Raw genomic sequence first — 20805 nt, 5'->3', positions numbered from 1 at the left:
CGATATGAAATATAATTGGCTTAACATCAAAATTACATTCACAAACGTTGGGGGAATCCTGTCTGCCAGTTGGAGAGAGCAACCCTCCTACACCTCCTCCTCCTCCTCTCTCTCGCTCTCTCTCTCTCTCTCCGAATGTGCATGTATGTGTGTGTGTCGGCTGATTTACACTAGCGCCCACCCTGCGCATCCAGCATTGGTAGAGTCCAAAAAAAGCTCGTATTGTTATCAGCGGTACGGATTTCGCTATTGTTATGTACAATTACACAAGCACACTCTGTAATATTACACACACACACACACAGCTTTAACAATTGTGCAGTAGTAAATAAACAAAAAACAACAGTTAAATAGTTTTATGATCAGAGTATGCGACACGGGATTGCGACACGGGATAGGACACGAAAAACATTATTAACATTATTGTGATTCGAATGGGGGGGGGGGGGGAGGGGGAGGAGAGAGACAGGCTGGCCGCTGCACTCGTCTGACCTTTTCTGGGCACATTTTTGGTTGCTTTGCTTCCATTTGTCTGTCTGCTTAGCACACAATTCGGATTATGATAGTTTAGTACACTTCAGAACAACTACTTTGAACATGTTATCGTACACTCAGATAGAATGAAAGTCGTTCCCTATACAGTACCTTCTTTATCGATTTGTCAGGTAGCAATACTCCTCAGTTACTTTTGGATCAACATTCGAATCGAGCTTAGCTCACTAGCCGTCTGTCTACACGTTTTCATCATCAACCATTTCATTCCCATTTACGAATAGACCTCTTTCAAGCATATGCATGCGTTACAGTCTGGAGCCATGCGCTTTACGTGTTTGTAGTTCATCAGAACCTGTGTGTGTGTGTGTGTGTGGTTTGAGGTTTTCTGGCGCTAAATCATCAGAACCAGAGGGGAACAGCACCACAAGACGAAGGTTATTCTCGTACCAAGTACCACTTCTACGTTTTTTTCTGTTTGAGGATCTGAAACCTTAGAGGAATGAGAATTGGTTTAATGATGTGGACAGGCAATCCTTACTTTGCTCTTCTTCCATTCTGCATTTTTCGCTTTCCTCACATTCTGACTTTCTCGATTTTCATTTCAGGACTACTTGTAGAAGGTGGCTGGGTAGGTCGTTGAAATATCGAGCATAAAATCCCTTTAATCAGTAACACCGAGGAAACTTTGACATGATGCTATTCAGTAAACTAACGAAGGTCCAATCAATGCCTTTTTCCTAACGGCTGTAAATACATAGTTTCTTGAAACTGAATCAAGAAGCTGTTTCAGTAGCTTCCTGATTCATACTCATTGCTTCTTACTATAAAATCGTCTCGACTTAGTACGCTATATTCTTTATTATAACGATAATGTTGTTGTGGTCTTCAGTCCTGAGACTGGTTTGATGCAGCTCTCCATGCTACTCTATCCTATGCAAGCTTCTTCATCTCCCAATACTTACTTCAACCTACATCCTTCTGAATCTGCTTAGTGTATTCATCTCTTGGTCTCCCTCTACAATTTTTACCCTCCACGCTGCCTTCCAATGCTAAATTTGTGATCCCTTGATGCCTCAGAACATGTCCTACCAACCGGTCCCTTCTTCTTGTCAAGTTGTGCCACAAACTCATCTTCTCCCCAGTTCTATTCAATACCTCCTCATAAGCTATGTGATTTACCCATCTAATCTTCGGCATTCTTATGTAGCACCACATTTCGAAAGCTTCTATTCTCTTCTTGTCTAAACTATTTATCGTCCATGTTTCACTTCCATACATGGCTACACTCCATACAAATGCTTTCATAAACGACTTCCTGACACTTCAATCTATACTCGATGCTAACAAATTTCTCTTCTTCGGAAACGCTTTCCTTGTCATTGCCAGTCCACATTTTATATCCTCTCTACTTCGACCATCATCAGTTATTTTGCTCCCCAAAATAGCAAAACTCCTTTACTACTTTAAGTGTCCCATTTCCTAGTCTAATCCCTCAGCATCACCCGACTTAATTCGACTGCATTCCATTATCCTCGTTTTGCTTTTGTTGATGTTCTTATCCTTTCAAGACACTGTCCATTCCATATAATATACTATATCCGTATATATATATATATATATATATATATATATATATATATATATATATATATATATACTATATTCGTATAATACACTATTGCTTGTGAAAACAGCAACACCCGAAAGGAGTGCTCTGAATCACTTCAAAATTTAACGGCATGTAGAACAGTGGAACCATAACAAGTGATTAAGAATGCAAAGAGATAGCGTGCACGCAGGCCCAGCATCACCTTCTATTGTGTGACGGGGTAAGTCGTGAAAAGATGAAATATATGCATATTGGTGAGTACGAACGGGACAGAACTATTGGTCTCTGGGAAACGGATTTGCTGTACCGTGATGTTTCGCCGCGTACTGATCATGCTGCTACAACGGACCCAGATGATAGAAGAGGATCGAACACAGCGACGACCACAACGTGGAACGACAGCCGTCTTGTGCGCGTGGGCGGAAACGGTAGACTAGCTTCGTTCACAGCGTAAGCACTGCAAAGCGTGCGGGCTAGAATTGTAAATTATGGTAGGCTGCCGTCTACTACAGTATATAGTTTATATATTAATTAATTCAGCAGTAAAACGTATTTCAATTGAAATTATATTGCAAGTTAACATAAAAAATTACCACGATACAATTACACATACAGTCAGACAGTTTACATTGGTGGAGCTCTGTTACACGTTTTACAATTATTATTCTTCTTCTTTCGTTTCACCCTCTTTGAGGTACGCTGGATCAATCACTTCTTTGTGCGTTGTTCTTTTCTTAGGGCCCAGTATTTCTTCATTCTTTCTGATCTTCTTTTCCTCTCTTCTTCCGAGATGAAGGGTTTGGACTTTTGTGTGGATTTGTATTGGAATCTTATGTTTTCAAAAAAATGGTTCTGAGCACTATGGGACTTAACAGCTGAGGTCATCAATCCCCTAGAACTTAGAACTACTTAAACCTAACTAACCTAAGGGCATCACACATATCCATGCCCGAGGCAGGAATCGAACCTGCGACCGTAGCGATCGCGCATTTCCAGACTGAAGCGCCTAGAACCGCTCGGCCACATCGGCCGGCTTATGTTTTCATCTTAAGTAATCAATTTAGCTGTTGGATCAATAAGTGAATTTTCTGAAATCTTTAATTCTACTAGGTCCTTCTCAGTTTCTTTAAACCAGTTGGGTTTCGTTTTGCGGTTACGGAAAAAGTCAAAGATTTCTTTAGTCAATGTGTTGGAATTCATTCTGAGAATATGACCATAAAAATTTATTCTTCTTTATCGCGTAGTATCTAAAAGTTTATCAATTTTCTTGTAGAGAGTTTCATCATTGATGTATATAATCTTATTGTCTTGAAATTTTGGCTCTATGATTATTCTTAAAATTTTTCTTTCCTTTAGCTCAGTTTTCTCCATTTGGCCCTTGAAATTCCTGTTTAGTGTTTCCGCTGCATACAGTGCTTCTGGCTTAATCAGTCTTGCAATGTGTAATTTTGGACCCCCATGAAAGGGATTTTTTGTTGTATGTATTTTTTGTTTGTTAGAAGGCCAATTCAAGTTTATTTTTCCTGGATTCCATTGCTTTGCTTTCCCCAGCGTTCCAACTAATCCATTCTCCAAGATATTTGAATTCTTTTACTATTTCAATCTTCTGTTCTTGAACTTCGAGGTATTTACATGTGCTTGATGTTTGTCAATATCTTATTTTTTTCAAAGGAGATGTGAAGACCTATTTTAGCTGCTTGTTTCTTTAGTTCACGGATTTGTTCTCGTGATTCTTCCATTGTTTCAGCAAACACAGCCAGGTCATATCCAAAAGAAGCGCAATTTACTTTAAGGTTCTTCTTTTTTGCAACCCAGTCTTAAATCACTCTTAATATTTGTGTTCGATTCTCTGACTACTTTCTCAAGCGCACTATTGAACAGCAACGGTGAGAGCCCATCCCTCTCTCGCATTCACGTTTTTATTTCAAAGGTTTCCGATAATTCGTCCATAAATTTAACTTTCGAAAAAATATTTGTAAGGGTCGCTTTTATAATAATAATTGTTTTCTTATCCAAACCCATTTCTTCCAGGACTGATAATAGAGATTCTCTATTAATCGAATCTTATGCTTTTTTGAAATCAATGAAGGAGATTACGTATGTCTTTGCCCTTGATTTTTGGTATGCCATAATGTTTTGAGGTTTAGTATTTGTTCCGAACATGATCTACCCTTTCTAAAAACTCCCTGGTATTCCCCAATTTGCGGGTCCAATTGCGGCTCTGCCCTATTCAAAAGGACTTTAGAAAGGATCTTGTATGTTATATCGAGCAATGATATTCCTCTGTAATTGTTGGGGTCTGTCTTCTAACCTTTCTTGTGGATAGGGTGGATGAGAGGTGTTCTCCATTCTGTGGATCTCTTCTTCTTTCCAGATTTTATCGAAAACACTCTTAGGGGATATAATTCTATTTTTGTCAGCCTTTTTCCATAGTTCGGCCACTATTTGGTTTTCTCCGGATGTCTTGTTGTTTTTATGTTCTGAAATGACCTTCTGTAGTTCTTCAGTCGTCGGTGGTTCTGAATCCGGCTTCTCACGGTTACTTGGGATGGATTCAAATTTTTCAAGGATGTGTACACAATTCAAGAGTTTCTCAAAGTAGCCTGCTAGTATTTTGCAGTTTCCCGTGTTATTGTGAGCGATGGTCCCATTTACATCTCGAAATTGGAGGGTGGGTGCTTTGTATCTTGATGACCTTTGTTTGAAAGTTCTGTAAAAGCTTCTTGTGTTGTGTTTAGCAAATTCTTCATCTATTTGGAGGAGAGTTTTGTTTTCATGTGTCCTCTTAATCCTTTTTCTATTTTTATCTACCAGTTTTCTAACTGTAATGAAATTCAATCTGCTTTATTCTGTTTTCTCTGATTGCCAGTTTTGCCATGCCTGTTTTCTTGTTTCTATGGGGGCATGACATCCCAGCGACCACCAGGCATGCTTTTTACTTTTTATGTTGGGTGCTACCCATTCGGCTGTAGTAATGAGGTTTTCCTTGCCATGATATCCTCCCAGATTTTGTCTGAATGGTTTATGTTGCTTTTGTGAATTCATCTGGTTTTAATATCTTTTCTGTGCTGTACTTCCGACCCTTAATTTATTTCAAGCTGCGTTTCCTGTTTGGGATGACTTTCAACTTAATTTTAGAAAGGTAGTGGTCTGAATCCAAATTTGCACCCCTGAGAACCCTATAATTATTTATTAAGATCTGTATTTTTATTGTATGTTACTTTGTTTCTTAAAGTTTTCACTCTGCAGCGGAGTGTGCGATTATATGAAACTTCCTGGCAGATTAAAACTGTGTGCCGGGCCGAGACTCGAACTCGGGACCTTTGCCTTTCGCGGGCAAGTGCTCTATCGACTGAGCTACCCAAGCACGACTCACGCCCCGTCCTCACAGCTTTACTTCTGCCAGTACCTCGTCTCCTACCTTCCAAACTTTACAGAAGCTCTCCTGCGAACCTTGCAGAACTAGCACTCCTGAAATAAAGGATATTGCGGAGACATGGCTTAGCCACAGCCTGGGGGATGTTTCCAGAATGAGATTTTCACTCTGCAGCGGAGTGTGCGCTGATATGAAACTTCCTGGCAATATCCTTTCTTTCAGGAGTGCTAGTTCTGCAAGGTTCGCAGGAGAGCTTCTGTAAAGTTTGGAAGGTAGGAGACGAGGTACTGGCAGAAGTAAAGCTGTGAGGAGGGGGGCGTGACTCGTGCTTGGGTAGCTCCGTCGATAGAGCACTTGACGGCGAAAGGCAAAGGTCCCGAGTTCGAGTCTCGGTCCGGTACACAGTTTTAATCTGCCAGGAAGTTTCACTTTGTTTCTTGTTAATTTAGCATGATTTCACCCTTTTTTTTATGGGACCAAACTGCTGAGATCATCGGTCCCTAAGCTTACGCACTACTTAATCTAACTTCAACTAACTTACGCTGTGGACAACACAAACAAACACACACACACACACACACACACACACACACACACACATGCCCGAGGGAGGACTCGAACCTCCGACGGGGGAGCCGCGCGGACCGTAACAAGGCGCCTACACCGCGGCCTCGCTCATATTCTTTGAGCGATTAATAATAAGTAAATTTTGGTTAACGCAACATAAAGAGCGGTAAAATCATATAATGAAGTGGTACCGTATTAATGATTGTCGTAAAATTTAACGCCACGATGAGCAAGAACAATTTTGACCACTTGAAACAAACTTTGCAATTTAGTTATGGTTAATTTCTGGGCGAACTATTGCACTCACAATGTAATATATCAAACTGCGCTAACATCTCAGGGAGCAAATCAGTGATTGCTGTTTTGTATCAAAAAACATAAAGTGCCGGCCGGAGAGGCCGTGCGGTTCTAGGCGCTACGGTCTGGAGCCGAGCGACCGCTCCGGTCGCAGGTTCGAATCCTGCCTCGGGCATGGATGTGTGTCATGTCCTTAGGTTAGTTAGGTTTAATTAGTTCTAAGTTCTAGGCGACTAATGACCTCAGAAGTTAAGTCGCATAGTGCTCAGAGCCATTTGATTTGAAACGTAAAGTTGTCGGTTGTTACTGAGAACTCATTAGGTGACGCAAACACGGGAACTTCGCAGAGTGGGTGGACGGAGTCTATGCAGGGGCGACGACCATCTTTCTTTAGGCAGTGTCTTGTGCTCTCTAGTGCAGACAGGAGCAGCGTCGATCTGAGAGGTGATTTTCAGCTGCACTCGCGTGAAATAGATAGCTTTTTTGGGTGGTCCGATTGCTGGATCGAACAGGATTTCGGTTTTCTAGTTGTATTTAGAAGTTTTATGTTCCACTGTGATAAGGACCGTGAAAACAGACAATTTTGTCACTCTTAGTGTACCCACTATTGGACTTTAAAAATATACATGAGGTTCCTCTGCAATGAAACACAATCACAAAAAGTAAATCTGATGAAGGCAATATCTGCACAGTCCTCAGAATCAAATTCTTGAGCTGCAAAATCAAATGTCACTTGAATCGCATTCTTGAATTCAGCAAGATGTGCGAAAGTATTGCACCCAACCCCTTGCTAGTAATATTGAAGCATAGGCTGATACACTGGAGCAGACGGCTGGTTATGAATAATAGAATTCATTTCCATTATGACAATTTTATTTCCTAATTTAGTGCCGAAGTCATTGCACAGAATCTGTATAAAGCCTGTTATCCGCCTTGCATATATGTTAACTTGGATGCCACAATATTTAAAACGTTCCAATCATTTATAGTTTCGTTCATTTTTGCTGCGTATGTATGACGGTACTGAAAACATGTTTACTAAACATGTCAACTTCTTGCTGAGGTAACTGACTGGCGTGTTAGTTCAAATGGTTCAAATGGCTTTGAGCACTATGGGACTTAACTTCTAAGGTCATCAGTCCCCTAGAACTGAGAACTACTAAAACCTAACTAACCTAAGGACATCACACACATCCATTCCCGAGGCAGGATTCGAACCTGCGACCGTAGCGGTCGCGCCCTTCCAGACTGTAGCGCCTTTAACCGCTTGGCCACCCCGGCCGGCTGGCGTGTTAGTTCCTCCCCACCTCCACCTCTAAGACTGCAAGCACTGTTGTGTACAAACCAAGAGCAACACAATCACTTGCCATCGCAAGCGTGGTTAGCAATGTCAGAATGTTTTGTGCACAAATGCTTAAATACAAATTTCTTTTCGAGCCGAGAGACATCTCTTGTTAGAGTAGATTAGCAGGAGTTGTTCGTGGACTTGGAAAATAATGTGGTGATCGGTCAGACTCGTGATTTGCGTGTGGAGTGGGTTTGGGACACGGCCTCTGAACGCTGAGATTCGACTGTAACGGAGTCGCGATGACTTTTTTGGCCAATCTGCACGAAGAGTTTAGTGTCGCGTGTCGCCTGGACGCTGGTGGAGACGAATTAGCCCGCGATTTCAGTGAAAGGCTGTGAACTTAGTTAACGATTTACCAGCTTTCATAAATTTATTAAAATGCTATGTAGCGAGTTTGCCTGCCGTTATATGGGAGCTCGACCCGTTTTTCATAAATTTAACTGAGTTTGTAGTTTTCATTAGTCTTCGAAGTTATATGAACAGTTTTAAAAACAATAAACTTCAAATAATTGTTGCGGATTATCATTTCACGAAACCTAGTTAACGCCTAGTGACTAAGCAACTCTATGTTAATACCAACAGGAGCAATTCATTTATTAATTTTAGTTATAAACGCGCACGAGTATCGCGAGGGAAAGCAAGCTGAAGTAGGCATAATTATCCCCGAGGAAGACGACGAGATGCATCGTTTTCAATTTACAGCCTCGCATTTTTCTCCATACTGTCGCACAGTGCACTAACTAAAGTGCATAACTTCAGATACGTATACAAGCATGGCGCTACATTGGCAATGGCAATCAGCACAAATATTTTACGTGGGTTCTTATTTGACTAGTGTCAGATCATTTATATCAAAGGCGGTGATGTGAATCCCTTAAGAGGAATGTTCAGCCTCCTGTTTGCAAATTCTTTCAACTGCGTGCCACTTCTGCTACTTATGTGCCCCTGACCTAGCCCAGTATTCCTATCGGGGAAAAGGGACGATGTAGTTTATCGTAGTAACCGAACCACGTGTCGTTTCTGGCGTATCTTCAAATTATTGAGAGGTGAAGGCTAGCGTAGAGGGAGACTGAAAAATTTTAATGGTCCGAAGGATATTTGATCTCGCGACCTAACCTTTCCCAGTCCAGCGTGTTACTACTTTTCCTTTTTGTCCCATCTGTCCGCCATTTTTCGTCAGTAATTTGGTATGGATGTCCCATGAGGCCTCTCATATCCCATCGATGAAAACTTCGCTCAGTTTTTCAATTAGAGTGAGCAAACAGTTTCCTGACTGCACACGCTGAGCTAACATGTTGGCCACTACTAGACACCAGGCCCGACAAATCATTTATCTACAATAACACGAGGGCGTGCTGGAAAGAAATGGCTGAGTTTTCTGTTAAAACTCTTAAAGCTTTTTAAATAAACTTAGCTCTGTTCTGTTTTTCTATTTCTCTGGGCCTTGTCCCGCTTCACTATGAGGTCGGCCTTGTTTTTACGGATTTGGCAGTGTTTGTTACAGAGGGTGGCTGGATGCCTTTCCTGCCGCCACCGCGAACCCCCCAGGACGGAAATAGTGTACCCCAGCTGATCTACTGGAAGCCATAAAATAGTTTGAATGTCTGCAAAAGCCTGTGAGTCGTGTAACTGAAGCGGAACGTGGGGACCAGCCCGATATTCACCTAGTGGGATGTGGAAAACCTCCTAAAAACCACATCCAGGCTAGCCGGCATACCGGCCCTTGTCAGTCATCCGCCGGGTGGATTCGAGCCAGGGCCGGAGCACCTACCTGAGTCCAGGTAGCAGCGCATTAGCGCTCTCGGCTACCCTGTCATGTAAATAAAATTAACTCTGTCAATATTCTAAGTCTTTATTCTCCATGTCTACGTATTTATTTCGCAACATAGACACCCTGGCGACAGACATATTTCTCCTATCGAGAGACCGGTTCATCGATACCGTCACTGCATACGTTTAACTTTTTTAACGGGGCTGCAATGTCACCTCTGCCTGCGCCGCTTTGTCACTATCTGATGGAGGATGGTCGACGACAGTGAGCCCAAGGCGTCGGACTGTTGCAGATTTCGCAGCGCTCGTTTGTGGTTTGACTCTGTCCTGCCGAAGGAGAGGACGGTCCGCGAGTGGACGGAATCTTCGGATTCGTGCTTTCAGTTTTATGAGTGTCTCTCAGTGCCTGCCAGAATTTATGGTGGGACGTTTAGGCACAAATTCCAAATGCATCGTACCCTGAACATCCCAGAAGTGCCTATTGATGGCATGGTCTTGAACTACTGTGGCGTCGGTGATCCTTTGTGGCGGAACACCACTGATGTTCTCTTGTTTTCGGGGTCAAAATGGCGAATGCAGCTTCCATCAGCCGTCAAATTGTTGTTAAAGGTACCCATTACTCTCACGTTCAAAGCCGGCCGCGGTGGTCTCGCGGTTCTAGGCGCTTCAGTCCGGAGCCGCGCGACTGCTTCGGTCGCAGGTTCGAATCTTGCCTCGGGCATGGATGTGTGTGATGTCTTACAAGGGGAGGCGGCCGCCAATTGTGAAATTCAGATTCGATTCATACTGCGCATAATAAAAGCTCATGGCCAGAGGTGTAATGTGGCAAAGCACCAAGATGCACTTCTCAGCCGTTGTCGAGAAAATCGACAGTTAAAAGAAACCGTTGCGGTGAAATACTCTCTACAATTAATAATTTTTTACAGCGTCGTGGCGCAGCGGTAACCGCTCGGGTTCGTAATTTGAAGGTCGCCGGTTCGAATCTCGCGCCATGCAATTTTTTTTATTATTAGTTTTTTGTAATTCAAATATATATATATATATATATATATATATATATATATATATATATATATATATATAAATTATTAATGAATTGCTTATGCATGCTGGTGAAAGCGGATCGCTCTCCAATTGTACCGCCTACATTTTTCCGTTTGTTTAACAGGGTGTACCAAAGCTCTCCCGTCCGCACTGATTTTCGACGATGTTATAAGTTGCGCTAGGGACCGCATCTACCTTCTTTCGAAGTTAGCAGGCAACTACGCTGTTATGCGGCGGCTCGTTTCGGCCCATTCAACATCTGTCCTTCAAGTGTAACGAGCGAGTAACGGAGTTTATATTTCATACCTGCCACAGCAAGTTTGTGTTCGTGGGGTCTCTATTCTAATTCGAACGTTTGACTTACGCTATACGTATTCGTTCCGGAATATCGTTTCTACGTCTTCCGTTAACTATACGTGGTTAACATTATGAAGACGATTAATAAAATTTGTGAAATACAACTTTGTTTGCGGAAAACATAATGATGTTCGAAGTCGCCAGTTTTTCCACGACAAACGACTTTCAACAACTTATTATATGCATAATTGTTGCAACTGATTGCCGCGAATTATATATATATATATATATATATATATATATATATATATATATATATATATATACTCCTGAAAATGGAAAAACGAACACATTGACACCGGTGTGTCAGACCCACCATACTTGCTCCGGACACTGCGAGAGGGCTGTACAAGCAATGAGCACACGCAGGGCACAGCGGACACACCAGGAACCGCGGTGTTGGCCGTCGAATGGCGCTAGCTGCGCAGCATTTGTGCACCGCCGCCGTTAGTGTCAGCCAGTTTGCCGTGGCATACGGAGCTCCATCGCAGTCTTTAACACTGGTAGCATGCCGCGACAGCGTGGACGTGAACCGTATGTGCAGTTGACAGACTTTGAGCGAGGGCGTATAGTGGGCATGCGGGGGGCCGGGTGGACGTACCGCCGAATTGCTCAACACGTGGGGCGTGAGGTCTCCACAGTACATCGATGTTGTCGCCAGTGGTCGGCGGAAGGTGCACGTGCCCGTCGACCTGGGACCGGACCGCAGCGACGCACGGATGCACGCCAAGACCGTAGGATCCTACGCAGTGCCGTAGGGGACCGCACCGCCACTTCCCAGCAAATTAGGGACACTGTTGCTCCTGGGGTATCGGCGAGGACCATTCGCAACCGTCTCCATGAAGCTGGGCTACGGTCCCGCACACCGTTAGGCCGTCTTCCGCTCACGCCCCAACATCGTGCAGCCCGCCTCCAGTGGTGTCGCGACAGGCGTGAATGGAGGGACGAATGGAGACGTGTCGTCTTCAGCGATGAGAGTCGCTTCTGCCTTGGTGCCAATGATGGTCGTATGCGTGTTTGGCGCCGTGCAGGTGAGCGCCACAATCAGGACTGCATACGACCGAGGCACACAGGGCCAACACCCGGCATCATGGTGTGGGGAGCGATCTCCTACACTGGCCGTACACCACTGGTGATCGTCGAGGGGACACTGAATAGTGCACGGTACATCCAAACCGTCATCGAACCCATCATTCTACCATTCCTAGACCGGCAAGGGAACTTGCTGTTCCAACAGGACAATGCACGTCCGCATGTATCCCGTGCCACCCAACGTGCTCTAGAAGGTGTAAGTCAACTACCCTGGCCAGCAAGATCTCCGGATCTGTCCCCCATTGAGCATGTTTGGGACTGGATGAAGCGTCGTCTCACGCGGTCTGCACGTCCAGCACGAACGCTGGTCCAACTGAGGCGCCAGGTGGAAATGGCATGGCAAGCCGTTCCACAGGACTACATCCAGCATCTCTACGATCGTCTCCATGGGAGAATAGCAGCCTGCATTGCTGCGAAAGGTTGATATACACTGTACTAGTGCCGACATTGTGCATGCTCTGTTGCCTGTGTCTATGTGCCTGTGGTTCTGTCAGTGTGATCATGTGATGTATCTGACCCCAGGAATGTGTCAATAAAGTTTCCCCTTCCTGGGACAATGAATTCACGGTGTTCTTATTTCAATTTCCAGGAGTGTATATATGAATTTCAAAAAACAAATACTAAAAAAAAAGTAGCATGGCGCGAGAATCGATCCAACGACCTTCGGATTACGAATCCGACCGCTTACCGCTGCACCACGACGGTGTAGAAAATTAGTAATCGTAGAGAGTATTTCACCGCAACGGTTTCTTTTAACTGTCGATTTTCTCGACAACGGCTGAGAAGTGCATCTTTGAGCTTTGCCACATTATACCTCTGGCCATGAGCTTTTATTATGCGCAGTATGAATCGAATCTGAATTTCACAATTGGCGGCCTCCCCTTGTTAGCTTAGTTAGGTTTAATTAGTTCTACGTTCTAGAGGACTGATGACGACAGATGTTAAGTCCCATAGTGCTCAGAGCCATTTGAACCATTTTTCACGTTCAAAACACGAAAGAAATTGTTAACAAATCTCTGTTTCAAATGTGGGGAGTGAGCATTCGAGGTATCCACCGTGCATGAAGTTTTCTGTACCGCAATTCTGCAATGACGGTCTGTAAACGCTGTCGTGATAATGGTAAATTTCTTTTAGAGCTGTGCCTGTGGTAAACGTTGATTTTGTCTGATGGTCATCAACCCGATTCCGATGGGTCTCGTTGTTTGATGTACACGGTTGTCCACTCACAGTTCTGTCACATACGTTGAAGTTAGCACCACCGTTTCCCTCATTAAGAGCACCAACAGCCCGACATCGCACAACACTGATGACGGTACAATCATCACCGTGCACAGCTTTCATTTTTTCTATAGATTTCAATTGGAGGCGCATTTTCTGCAGTTAGAAAGTCGATCACAGCATGTTGTTTCTCACGCCCCTGCCTGTCCCCATGTTGCAAGCTACAATTCGCAGCCCTTTAGCCGCAGACTGCTGTAACTCGCGTCACCGAAGCGGGGAAGTCGATCGATTAATAAGCATGCATGATCGATATTGAGAACAGAATAAGAAATTTGGAGGCTTTATTTTTGAGCACGCCTTTGTGTATATACTGGGAAAAAGTTGCTAGCAAAAACCTCAAAAAGTTTTTCACCGATTCTCTTTATGTTTTTGCACGGTAGTGTAATAAACATTCGAACGGGCATGGGCTATATATTTCTTCAAACAATAACGTACATTTCCAGAATGAGATTTTTCATTCTGCAGCGGAGTGTGCGCTGATACGAAACTTTGTGGCGCCCTCCATCGGTAATGTTGGAATTCAATGTTGTGTTGACCCACCCTTAGCCTTGCTAAAAGCTTCCACTCTCGCAGGCATACGTTTAATCTGGTGCTGGAAGGTTTCTTGGGGAATGGCAACCCACTCTTCACGGAATGCTGCACTGAGAAGAGGTATCGATCTCGGTCGGTGAGGCCTGGCACGAAGTTGGCGTTCCAAAACAACCCAGAAGTGTTCTATAGGTCAGGACTCGGTGCAGGCCAGTCCTTTACAGGGATGTGATTGTCGTGTAATAATTCTGCCACAGGCCGTGCATTATGAATAGGTGCTCGATCGTGATGAAAGACGCAGTCGCCATCCCCGAATTGCTCTTCAACAGTGGGAGGCAAGAAGATGCTTAAAACATCAATTTAGGCCTGTGCCGTGATAGTGCCACGCAAAGCAACAAGGGGTGCAAGCCCCCTCCACGAAAAACACGACCACACCATAACACTACAGCTTCCGAATTTTACTGTTGGCACTACACACGCTGCCAGATGACGTTCACCGGGCAATCGCCATACCCACACTCTGCCATCGGATTCGTCACTCCACACAACGCTTCTCCACTGTTCAATAGTCGTTTGGCATTTACCGGCATGATATGTGGCTAATGAGCAGCCATTCGACCATAAAATCCAAGTTTTCTTACCTTTCGCTTAACTGGCATAGTACTAGCAGTGGATCCTGATGCAGTTTGGAATTCCTGTGTGATGGTCTGGATAGATGTCTGCCTATTACACATTACGACCCTCTTCAACTGTCGGCTGTCTCTGCCAGTCAACAGTCGAGGTCGGCCTGTACGCTTTTGTGCTGTACGTGTCCCTTCAGGTTTCCGCTTCACAACCACGTCGGAAACAGTGGACTTAGGGATGTTTAGGAGTGTGGAAATCTCGCGTACAGAAGTATAACATAAGTGACACCCTATCACCTGACCACGTTCAAAGTCCGTGGGTTCCGCGGAGCGCCCCATTCTGCTCTCTCACGACGTCTAATGACTACTGAGGTCGCTGACATGGAGTACGTGGCAGTAAGTGGCAGCACAATGAACCTAATACGAAAAACGTATGTTTTTGGGCGGTGTCCGGATTCTTTTCATCACATAGCGTATTTCCTTACAAATAATACACTTATTTATACTCATTTTGTCCGGAGCAGCAAGTAAGTTTTTGTATTATTTCAATTTCTCCTACGTACTTCTACAGACTAAAAGTTTCATAGCTCCCATAATTGCTAAGACATCAACTGTATGTACGGCGGCTTCCTGAGGAAGAGTATTCATTTCGTAAGTTTCCTTGAATGGTCAGTAGAAGTCATATATTACTCCCTTTATGGGTCTTTGATCCTCCATATTAAAGGAGGTGATCAAAACTGTCGATGAAATTTCACAGCTGTTGGACACGGATCTCGATCTTCAAACTCTGGTGCTCACCATGCAACTATTATGATGGTGCAGCTAATCCTGGAATTCTTAAAGACTTAATGAAATTCTTCAAGACTTAAAAAAAAAGAAGAGAGGCAAGACAAAGGAAAGAAAAACAAATTAAGCGTATAACTTGTTTCTTTTTAATTGTCTTTTTTAGTTCGAGTTTTGCCAGCTGTGAAATAATTTGATGTGTAATTATTGAATTCTTTCTTGATTTTCTCTCACAATAACCCGTGGTCTATTAGAAGTTACATAGACATTTGATAAACGTATCTGTGATTTTTAACCTTCCCACAGGCGTCCTAAATTTCAGTAAGTATTCCGGCTGCAAACACCGTGCGTTTGAACGAGGTCGCTCTCCGAGACCAAGACTGCCTACCCGGCTGTAAAAAAGCAGAAGGAATTAGTTCTCCACACGCTCTCATTTTCTTTTTATAGCCACCCGCTTCCCTCTCTTTCTCGCTTTCCCTCTGTCCAGGGCGACCGAGACCGTTTGTGGAGGCACACAAGGCAGAGTGTGGCGTTGTTCCTCCTTAATCGCACACCACACAAAATGCTTTTACGGCGTCCTGCCCTCGCTCTGGTGCTTGTGAGTAATGTAGGAGAAAATTGAGTCCACCTCGATGCGTTCCCGGAGACTGCGTCGCGAAGAATGGAGCGCGTGGAACTGCAAAACCAGCCGATATCATCGTTCTGTCCCTGCTTCTGGGAGATAGGCGGGCTGCTGCAGAACAAAATGTTGTTCTTTTTAGATATGCCCTTAGTCTGAGAGTGGAGCAGAAGTCTCCCAACTGTGATTTACAGTACCAAAAATCTTCGTCTAAACCGGGGAACAGGACGTATTTTTAATTTTTTTCTGGGACAACGTTGTGCAATGTCACAGAAAAAAAGTATATGTGTGTATATGTGCGTGTGTGTGTGTGTGTGTGTGTGTGTGTGTGTGTGTGTGTGTGCGCGCGCGCGCGAGTGCGAGTGTGTTATCTATAGAAACTACTGAGCCGATATCACTTATTCCTACCTCTACTAAGAGAGGGCTACTACTGAGAGGTGTAAGTAGACTGTATAGGTAGGTTTTCTTATTGGTAACGCCACGTAGCGCTCTGTATAAAATCACTGGCTGTGCTGTGTGCAGTCTGTGGCTAATTTGCGTTGTTGTCTGCCATTGTAGTGTTGGGCAGCTGGATGTTAACAGCGCGTAGCGTTGCGCAGTTGGAGGTGAGCCGCCAGCAGTGGTGGATGTGGGGGGAGAGATGGCGGAGTTTTGAAATTTGTAAGTCTGGATGTCATGAACTGCTATATACATTATGACTTTTGAACACTATTGAGGTAAATACATTGTTTGTTCGCAATCAAAATCTTTCATTTGCTAACTATGTCTATTAGTAGTTAGTGCCTTCCGTAGTTTGAATCTTTTATTTAGCTAGCAGTAGTGGCGCTCGCTGTGTTGCAGTAGTTCGAGTAACCAAGATTTTTGTGAGGTAAGTGATTTGTGAAACATATAGGTTAATGTTAGTCAGGGCCATTCTTTTGTAGGGATTTTTGAAAGTCAGATTGCGTTACGCTAAAAAAATTGTGTGTCAGTTTAAGCACAGTCTTATATAATTTTTCTAAGGGGACGTTTCATATGTCGACCCTTAGCCGAGGATACCTCACTGGAATCTTCTGATTTTTTCTTGTAGTTTGTGTAATTAGTGTAGATTTTGTTTATTTCTAGCGCGTAATTGCAGAGAGAATCTCCATTGTAGTTGCAGTCTTTCATTGTTGTACAGTAAAACAGGTGTGGCACGCATGTAAATTTGCACCAAGTATTTCGCAGCTGCGCTTGCAATTAACTAGATACTATTTTCAGTGCTATGTTAATGTGTTTTCTTATTTTTGCTCTTCAAATTGTGTTTTTGTGTGTTGTCGTGTGAAATATTGTGACAATAGTGGCGTGTGAAAAACGTAATACTAGGCTCCAAAGTAAACTGAGAAATGACAGTGAAGACGAAAGCAGTGTGTTGGCGCCACTGAGTAATGAATTAACTAATGTTCAAAGTAGTAATTTGGTAATTGTGCATAGGGAAATGGAGCGGGCTGCAAATAATGGTGTAGGCAGTCAAACAATTAGTGAACAGGGAAGCATTATCGATCGATCAGTCGGCAACAGCTCGCCTCAGGATTCCGAAATGACAGGACACAATCTTGCAAATACTGTAGATTCAGGTTTTGCGTCCTCACCGTTTTCTCAAATAAATCAAGACACGTTTTCTGCTTTTCAAAATGCGAATTTTGCCGGTTCAAATGCACTGCCGAATAGCGCTGAGGAACATGTTTCAGACACCAGTGCACTGTTATTACAGTTAATGCAACAAATGGGACAAAGGCTAGAAAAGTTAGACACAACGCTTGAACAAAATCAGAAACAAATGGGACAAAATCTTCAAAAGTTAGACACAATGGAACAACACCACAGACTGCACACAGCACAGCCAGTGATTTTATACAGAGCGCTACGTGGCGTTACCAATAAGAAAACCTATACAGTCTACTTACAGAGGAATTTCAGTTGACTGTTTTGAGCTACTTTGTGTGTGAAAAGATTTACAACGGTAGAGCATTGTAACGTTGAAATAATGACAGTGTACTTGTTCCTTCATTTTCTCCATTTCGGACACACTTCAACGTTGGCATCACACCATGCATTATACACTGAGGTGACAAAGTCATGGGATACCTTCTAATATAGTGTCTGATCTCATTTAGCCCCTCACAGTGCAGCAACTCGACTTGGCATGGAATCAACGAGCCGTTGGAAGCGCCATGCAGAAATCCTCAGCCTTGCTGTCTTTATAGCCGTCCATAATTCCGAAACTATCGCCAGTGCTGGATTTTGGCCTCGAACTGACTTCTCGAGTACGTCCCATAAATTTCCATTGGATTCTAGTCGGGTGATCTGGGTGGCCAGATCATTCGCTCGATTTGTCCACCATGTTCTTCAAATCAATTACCAACAATTGTGGCCCGGAAACTTGGCGCATTGTCATCCATGAAAATTCCATCGCTGTTTGGAACTGGTTTCCAGGTAGCCGAATGTAACCATTTCCAGTCAACGATAGGTTCAGTTGGACCACAGGGCCCAGTCCGTACCATGTAAACACAGACGACACCGTTATGGAGCCATCACCAGTTTAGATGATGATGATGATGATGATGATGATGATGATGATGATGATGATGACTGGTTTGTGGGGCGCTCAAGTACGCGGTCATCAGTGCCCATACAAATTCCCAACCTTCGCTCAGTTCAATCTCGCCACTTTCATGAACGATGATGAAATGATGAGGACAAAGCAAACACCCAGTCATCTCGAGGCATTCACCAGTTTACACAGCGCCTTGTTGACAACTTGGGTTCTTTGGTTCATATGCTCTGAGCCACACTCGAACCTACTATCAGCTCTTACCGACTGAAATGATCTGTCCAAGGCTTGAGGTTGTCTAGGGTCCAACAGATGTGGTCACGAGTCCAGGAGGGACGCTGCAGGCGATGTCGTACTGTCAGCTAAGACACTCCCGTCGGTCGTATGCTGCCATTTCTCATACAGGCCAGATTTCGCCGCGCTGTCCTAACCCATGCGTTCGTCGTACGTCCCACATTGACTTCTGCGGCTATATCACGCAGCGTTGCGTGTCTGTTGCCGCTGAAAACATTACACAAACATCGCTGCTGTCGGTCGTTAAGTAAAAGTCGTCGGCCACTGCGTTGTCTGTGGTAAGAGATAATGCCCGGGCGATGTTATTGTCAGCACACTCTTGATACTGTGCATCTCGGAATACTAAATTTCCTAACGGTTTCCTAAACTGAATGTCCCATGCATCTAGCTTCATCTACCATCCCGCATTCAAGGTCTGTTAACGCCCGTCGTGCGGAAACGTTTCCACACGAATCAACTGAGCACAGGTCACTGCTCCTCCAATGCACTGCACTTGTATACCTTGTGTACTCGATACCACCGCCACCCGTACGTGTGAATATTGCTATCCCATGACTTTTGTTGCCTCAGTGTATAAAAGCTAGCCGTCCGCCCAGGCTGGGCTTCGCATTGGCATCCTCTTCGTGCTGGCTTCCTATCATCCAGGCGGACCGACAGTCCGGGCGTGCAGCCGCATCCTTGCTGTTACGGGTCTCAAACTAACTATAACACCCCAACGACCCCCTTAAAGTCAATTAAGACAGACTATCATAATATGAAGTAGGGAAGAGTTATCTTGCCAAATACGACATCATTGCCGATACGCTAACACCAAGAAGTTTTGATAACAACAACATTATACACTACTGAGAGTTTTTGTTATGAAAAGAGGAGGAAGAAACCTCAGATTTAATCAATGGACAAATATCCAAGTGATAATTGCAATTAATATGTTGAAAGCTAAGTCCAAGGTGATGTTAGTCAGAGATAACTTTTTTGTGGAAGAGAGTTGTAAGCGCAACGAAGAAATTCAATGCACCTACAATACATCATATAAAAGTTTTTGAAGTGAACAGAGGGAGTTCGAATGTCTTCCAGCCTAAAATGAATCTGAATCCTCCACACTATGATGGAATCCAGTCTCTGGCAATTAGGGGAGATATTTTATTTTCTGGGTCACGTGATATGTGCATAAAGAAGTGGGATTTGTCTAAGCAAGAACTCATACAGGTACCATCAATAATTTACTTTCAAGATATCTTTTAAACTACATAACTCATTTAATACCATTTCTGCAGAACCGAAACGCAGTTAACAGTAGTGCTTTAGGGGTAATGATATCCCTGAAAGTAGAGCATCATAGATGAGACTATCATTGCTAACATGAGATTGTCTGCAGGCATATCATGTAAGTCAATATTTTAAGTTTGATAGTATGAACCATGGACCTTGCTGTTGGTGGGGAGGCTTGCGTGCCTCAGCGATACAGATAGTCGTACCGTAGGTGCAACCACAACGGAGGGGTATCCGTTGAGAGGCCAGACAAACGTGTGGTTCCTGAAGAGGGGCAGCATCCTTTTCAGTAGTTGCAAGGGCAACCGTCTGGATCACTGACTGATCTGGCCTTGTAACAATAACCAAAACGGCCTTGCTGTGCTGGTACTGCGAACGGCTGAATGCAAGGGGAAACTACAGCCGTAATTTTTCCCGAGGGCATGCAGCTTTACTGTATGATTCAATGATGATGGTGTCCTCTTGGGTAAAATATTCCGGAGGTAAAATAGTCCCCCATTCGGATCTCCGGGCGGGGACTACTCAAGAGGATGTCGTTATCAGGAGAAAGAAAACTGGCGTTCTACGGATCGGAGCGTGGAATGTCAGATCCCTTAATCGGGCAGGTAGGTTAGAAAATTTAAAAAGGGAAATGGATAGGTTAACCTTAGATATAGTGGGAATTACTGAAGTTCGGTGGCAGGAGGAACAAGACTTCTGATCAGGTGACTACAGGGTTATAAACACAAAATCAAATAGGGGTAATGCAGGAGTAGGTTTAATAATGAATAGGAAAATAGGAATGCGGGTAAGCTACTACAAACAACATACTGAACGCATTATTGTGGCCAAGATAGATACGAAGCCCACACCTACTACAGTAGTACACGTTTATATGCCAA

Source organism: Schistocerca americana, chromosome 1 (assembly GCF_021461395.2).
Source record: "Schistocerca americana isolate TAMUIC-IGC-003095 chromosome 1, iqSchAmer2.1, whole genome shotgun sequence".
NCBI classification, from domain to species: domain Eukaryota; kingdom Metazoa; phylum Arthropoda; class Insecta; order Orthoptera; family Acrididae; genus Schistocerca; species Schistocerca americana.
The sequence above is the reverse complement of the archived record's forward strand: the minus strand, read 5'-3'. Positions refer to the sequence as shown.